Genomic DNA, 6,000 nt, shown 5'->3' with positions numbered 1-6,000 from the left:
GGAATGGCAAAGGCGTGCGGAGACATGTCGCAGCCTAAACCATAATTTTATCTGCAGATGCTTTAAATGAGTATCACTGCTAGGAGACATGCGTGTGGTTAGCATTAGATATCTTAAGATACTTTAAAAATTATAAAGTTCTTGGAAAGCCTGGGTTGTCAGAGTGCCGCTTTGAAACTGGAAGTGTTAAGTGGGATCTTAAAGGAAGGCTAGCGGGGAATGATCTGTTCTGGGGGGAAAAGGTTTGAAAACAGAAGCTTTGCAGGCGGTTTTTAAGACGTTTTCCTGCAAAGTAAGTTAAGTATTAACCGCATTTTTTTTCAGGAGGTTTAGACTAAGGAATGATTAGAAGCGGAGGAGCTGGCGTTTTACCGTTCCCGCTGCCCACCCCGTGTGCCCGGCACGACTGGGCGCGCTGGGGCTGACAGGCTGCGGCGCGCGGTGGCTGGAGCTGGCCTGGCACCGCCGGGGCCGCGCCGTGCCAGCCCTTGGCCGGGGCCCTGGGGGCGGCACCTGACGGACCGCGGGTTATCCGAGCGCCAGGATGGCGGGTCAGCCTTAGGGCGGCTGTTCCCAGAGACTCTCCCCTTCGGCCAGCCCGCTGGGACAGCCGCCCTGGCACACCAGCCTGCCCGCGGCCGAGGTGCCCCGCACGCGGGCCCCGAGCGGGCCGGACGGGGCCTCCTCCGCCTCGCTCGGCTCCGGCCCGGCCCCGCTGGGGCGCGCCCCCGCCGCCCCGCCAGGGGCACGGCGCGGGCACCCCGTGGCGGCGGGCGGTGTGAGAGCGGGGGACGTCAGTGTGAGGGGGCCGGTCCTGGGCAGGGCAGGGCGGGCGCGTCCCGTCCCTCCCCGCCCCTCGTCTGCGGCTCCCTCCCTCCCTCCGGCTGGGGGCGGCGGGGTCGGCGCTCGCCGGGATCCCATTCCTCCTCCCTCGGTGCATGGTCGCGACGGGAGCGGGGGAGGGCGAGCCCGGCGGGCGCGAGCCGGAGGCGGCGGCGAGAGCGGAGCGCCAGGGCGGAGGAGCCGCCGCTGCCGGGCGGAGGTGAGGCGGCGGCCCCGCTGAAGTTGTGGGAGGGCGGGAGGGAGGACGGGGGCTGCCGGCCGCGTGTCCATTCATTGCCCGTGCGCCGCCGGGCCGGTTTGCGGCCGCAAGGCGGGCCGGGCAGCCGCCGCGGGGTGACGGGGCACGGCGCAGCGGTAGCGGTAGCGGCGGGAACGGGGCTGTGGCGCCGGGGAAGCGGCGGGGCCAGAGGGCGTGCGCTCGCCCCTTTCCCGCGGGGCGGCGGGGAGCCAGGCGCGACCCAGCGGGCGGCGGGACGCCCGGAGCCGACGGCTGCCTCCCTCCCGCCTCCCCTCGCTTGAGCGCGGAGGTGCCGCCGAAAAACCAGCCCCGGCGGGACGCGGCTCCTACCGCCCGGCACCGGGCGGGGTTCGGCGGCGCGGGGAGGGGGGGGGGGGCAGCACGGAGCGGTCGCGGTTGCCATCGGGGTGTGGGTTGTCGCAGGGAGGGCGGCGGGGGGTGCCGCGCTTCCTCCTGCTAGGTTTCTGGGGGAAGCGCCGTAAGGAGCGGGGCGGAGCGGGGGAGCCCGAGACGGTCGAAGCGTCGGGGACGCGGCCCGCCGCGGGGTACCCTGGCAGCTTCACGCATGCCGGGTAGCGCGATGGGGAGAGGGGGCACCCACCGGCCGCGCTGCACCCCCCGGCCGCGGCACCTGCTGCCCCCCCCGTGGGGGGACCGGCCGGGACTGCTCCCGTCCTCAGCCAGCTGCCTGGGGAGCCAGGGTTCAAAGCTCGCTTTGGCGCCTTCCCACCTCCGACGTGTCCATCCTTCCCCTCGCCTTTTTGCGCTAAATTCTTGAGGGTGTGCGAGGGTATTTTCTTTCTTGGAGCCCTTCGGGGAAGGCAAGAAGTAGATGGCACATGTTACCGGTGAAGGTTTGTTGGTAGTTTGGGCGCCACTCCAAAGGAACTCGGTAACACGCTGCTGAGATTGGATCCCATAATTCAGAACTTGCGGGTGCATTGGAGCAGCGTCAAGTAAAACAACATGGGCTGGCAGCGCTGTGTCTGGACAAGTGTGCACGTTGCCAGTACCTGGTGGCAGAGCGGCAGGGTTGCTCCATCATATTAAGTTTACACCAAGCCAGAAGTAAGCAGATGAGCTGCTGCGAGTGTGTGCGTCCTGATGAGAGATGTGTAATTAGGAATGACTGAAAACAATTAAAAAGCTCTGTCTGGTCTCATCTAGAAGAAAATGTTGTATCTGTTAATTAAAAGGTTTGGTTTTCTTAGGGAAACATTCTGAGGCACCATTACAGGTCCCTTAATGAAAATGCTGCTTGGTCCCAGGCCTGCAGTGGGTTCTGGGTGCAGAATCTCACACCTGCAGGGAGCCCCGTTGTTTTCAGGGGGTTTGCTTTGGTTGCAGAAATGTTACAGACCTATAGCTCATGGAGGCCTAAATACATGCTGTGCACAAAGAGTGATTTGTTAGACGGTGTCAGTGACGGTAAAATCAGTGTTCCAGTTTATTTTTCTGAATAAAATATGCTACAAAAATATAATCCCAATTAAAATCTCTTTCTTGAGTATTTTCCATATCACTTTCTTGAGTATTTTCTTCATGTCTACCCATTGTTAGATGCAGTATATAGACAGGCCGTTGGTCTGCTCTGTTAGGGCAGTTGTTAATGAGAGGGTTTTATCTCAGACAGTTTCTTGGCAGCATTCATCGATTTTCATTGCATATGCTATTTGCAGCCACTCCAACTTTAATAACATTGCTGCTTTCTTCTCAGGTTTTCTCTGGGTCATGGAGTGGGTTTAATCAGTATGTAGAACGTGGCCTACTTCACCTTTCTTTAGTTAATCACCTATTTTTATTAAGTATTCTGGGAAATGCTTGCGTGGTGATGTGCCTGCATGTTGGGCAAGTAACAGTAGTGTGTCAGTTTCTTTTAGGAGTATTATCAGTGGGACTGGACACAGCATTGCTGCATAAGAATGTTCTTGTCCTTTTTTTTTACCTATTTAATCAAAGCATATTCCTCCACATCTTCTAAGTCATTCTTGATTGTGCTGGGCTGGTAAGTTTGGATCGGGAATACCGCCAGCAAAGACTGAAAGGAAGCCAGTAATTGACATGATCTTTTTTTCATGTTCTAGCTTGTAGCTGTGAAAATTGCTTGTGGTGTGCTGTAATACAGGAGGACAATGACATATTAAGTGCTATATGCTGTTGCGTCAGCAGAATCTGATTGGGCTGCAGGTGATTGTATAGCTGGCACCAGGCAAGAAGGCCAAAGTTTTGTTTTGCTTATGGTGTAGACATGAAAAGGAGGATTCTTTTTTTTTTCTGAGTGATGTGAAGAACACAATTATTCATGAAAATTTTTATTTCCAGAAGCTTCTCATTTGTTAGACATTCAGTAGCAGTTGGAGGGCTCCCCAGTAAGAGAAGTGGTGGTTGCGATGAGGGGTTGGTTGAACACAGGATGGCAGCTCCTGGCAGATGATGCCTGTTTATCCACTGTAGGCAACAGCCAGTTTCTAGGAATTTCACCCCCAGTGTCTTAAAGCCAACTTGTTGTAAGAGGAAAAAGGAGTCGTCTCTTCAGGTAGGAATGGCCCCCACTGAAGCAGCTGGGCTTCCCCCTCACCATGCAACAGTCCCAGAGCCGTCTGATAAAGCTCCGAGGGGACTGAGGGTGGCTGCTCCGCTGTCCCTAGCTGTCCTTGCTTCCTACACACGTGTGTGCGTTCGTGCACAGGCACAAGCATACAGGGCTCCTCTTGTTGGCTGACCTGTTGTCGCACCATGCAGCCTGTGGGGAGGAGAGCAAAGATCAACCTCTGAACTGCTGGTGGCTTTTGGCAATGAGAGAAGCCCGTTTTGTCCCCATTCCTTCCTTTGTCATGAACAGGGGCTTTTTGTGTGTTCTTATTTGCTGCTTTCTTCTCTTGTTTTCAGTGCCTCCCTTCCCCCACAACAGTACCCATTTCTCTGCTTTCTGGCTAGACGATAAATCATTTGTGGTGTCAAAGTTTTGCACTCATTTGGGAGCAAGGGCAGAGTTGGTGAGCGGCTGGAAGGCGTTACTGGCTCTCAGAGCACTTTCTTTGATGCAGACAATTGCTGATGTGATTATAGCTGATAAGTCTGTTAAAATGATGCCAAAGACTTTTGCTTAGATTATTTTGCCCTTCCGGTTTTCTAGCTTTCACAGAAATTAACAGGATTCTCCCAGGTCATGGTGCCTAAAATCTGCCCTGGAAATGTGGAAATAACAGGGTGTGTTCCTCCAAAATCATAGTCCTATGTACGGATGAACTGGAATTAAGCTGGATATATGGCCTTTGTAAACTCAGATAACAAACTAGTGCTGTTATCACTTGTCTTTTAAAATTGCTGAGGACATATGGTCAGATACTCTGAAAGCTGTGTAAACAAAAGTTCTATTATTTTATTTTTAAATGGTCTTCTAAGTACAGCAAATAGTTTCAGTTGTTTTCATATTGTATTACTGAATGTAGTTAATGCATTTTGGAAAATACTTTACTGCTAATCTGAGATCTTAAATTTTTTTAATTGCATTTGTTTCTTCCTGTGTTTAGACTTTAGGAGGTCAGACATAAACCATGGATAGGCATTTCAACACCAGTTAATCAGAGAACAATCCGTTTTCCTAGAAGATAATTTTGTGGAACGTAATTCCAAAGAAAACAAAAACTGCAATGAAAAAAATTGCCACAAAAGTTAGCAAATGACTGTAAATGTGCCCATTCTATATGAGTGGATCCATAATATGTCTGAAATTCTGAACTGAGTACATGTAGCAATTGGGCAAATGCCTTTTCTATCACCGAGCATACATAAATCATAGCAGAAGATACTTAGAGACTGTTCTGCTGTTCACACAATCAACAGGATCCAGTTTCTGATGCAGTATATGTAATAGAAGAATAATATGTTGCTGAAGATTAATTTCTGCAGTTTTCCTTGTTTTCTGGTCCTCGTCATCATGATAACTTTGTCAGCATGGTGCCGTACAGTCAAGTTAGATGTGAGGTTTTCAAAGGAGATCTAGAATATTTAAGACATGGCTGCATCAGCAGAGTGCTGGCAGCAGTTTGTTCCTTAAAACATTTCTAATTTATGTTGGTTTAAATGTTGTTGGTTGGAATTTTCTTTAAGAAAAAAAATTGGGGCCCGTGGTGAAAGCATGAAAACTAAGTGATAAAACATAAAAATGAAATACTATGAAAAGAGAGGAAAAAATGGGAGAAAGTGTCATACTGTGTTGCAGGCACTGAAAGGACTATAACAAATGAATCCAGACACTCGAGTTGGCCATACTTTAAGCTGATTCTCAGATCCTTTAATTTTCACCTTTATAGAGCTTCTAGTGCTCAGAAAGGATTAACAAAGCAATATTGCCAAAGCAGCTGTACAGCCTCCTTTGTCATTGGTGTCAATGCTACATTTCAGATGACTTTGTCTTAATACTGTCTTATCTTAAAAATTGGAGGTCTAGGTTCATGTTTTATACATGATATCTAACATTTTACTGGTGAAAATGCTGTGGGTTTGTATTAGCTTTAGAGTTCACTAATTGATCTTCATGTTTGCTAACACCTGACATTGCATACTTTGTATGCATTCTCATGCATCGTTTATGACAATTCACCAGGTCAGTTTGTTCCAGATGAATAACAGTAAGTTTTATAGGTAAGATCGTATAATAGGCTTTAATAGTACAATTGATATTTATTGTGAAGTTTGAGTGTAGGTTGTTGATCTTTTCATCTTGCAGGATTCTTTTTGATGCCGTGTAGGTTCTTCTGTTATGGTGCTTTAGAAAAAAATCTTGTAAGTTTACTGCTAATAGGAATGGTCAACATGATAATTGTAGCAATTACAACCTGGCCTAGTCCGAGCTGAATGTTTCATTAGTTCATTAAAAGCCATATGGTCTTTAAACCAGCTTTGTTCAAGCAGTG

General features: G+C 50.0%; 1 protein-coding gene across 1 annotated transcript in view; it reads left to right on the top strand.

Moving 5' to 3' along the window:
* The first annotated feature begins 866 nt into the window (after window positions 1-866).
* Window positions 867-6,000, top strand: part of LHFPL2 (LHFPL tetraspan subfamily member 2) — a 126,953-nt gene continuing 121,819 nt past the window's right edge. Inside the window, exon 1 of the mRNA XM_040580563.1 lies at window positions 867-1,042. The gene's annotated coding sequence lies outside the window, so the exon portion shown is untranslated. The remainder of the gene's footprint in view (window positions 1,043-6,000) is intronic.

The sequence above is a fragment of the Falco naumanni genome, chromosome Z (assembly GCF_017639655.2).
Source record: "Falco naumanni isolate bFalNau1 chromosome Z, bFalNau1.pat, whole genome shotgun sequence".
Classification (NCBI taxonomy): Eukaryota; Metazoa; Chordata; class Aves; order Falconiformes; family Falconidae; genus Falco; species Falco naumanni.
Note: the sequence above shows the minus strand (reverse complement) of the source record. Positions and strands in the feature narration are given on the sequence as shown.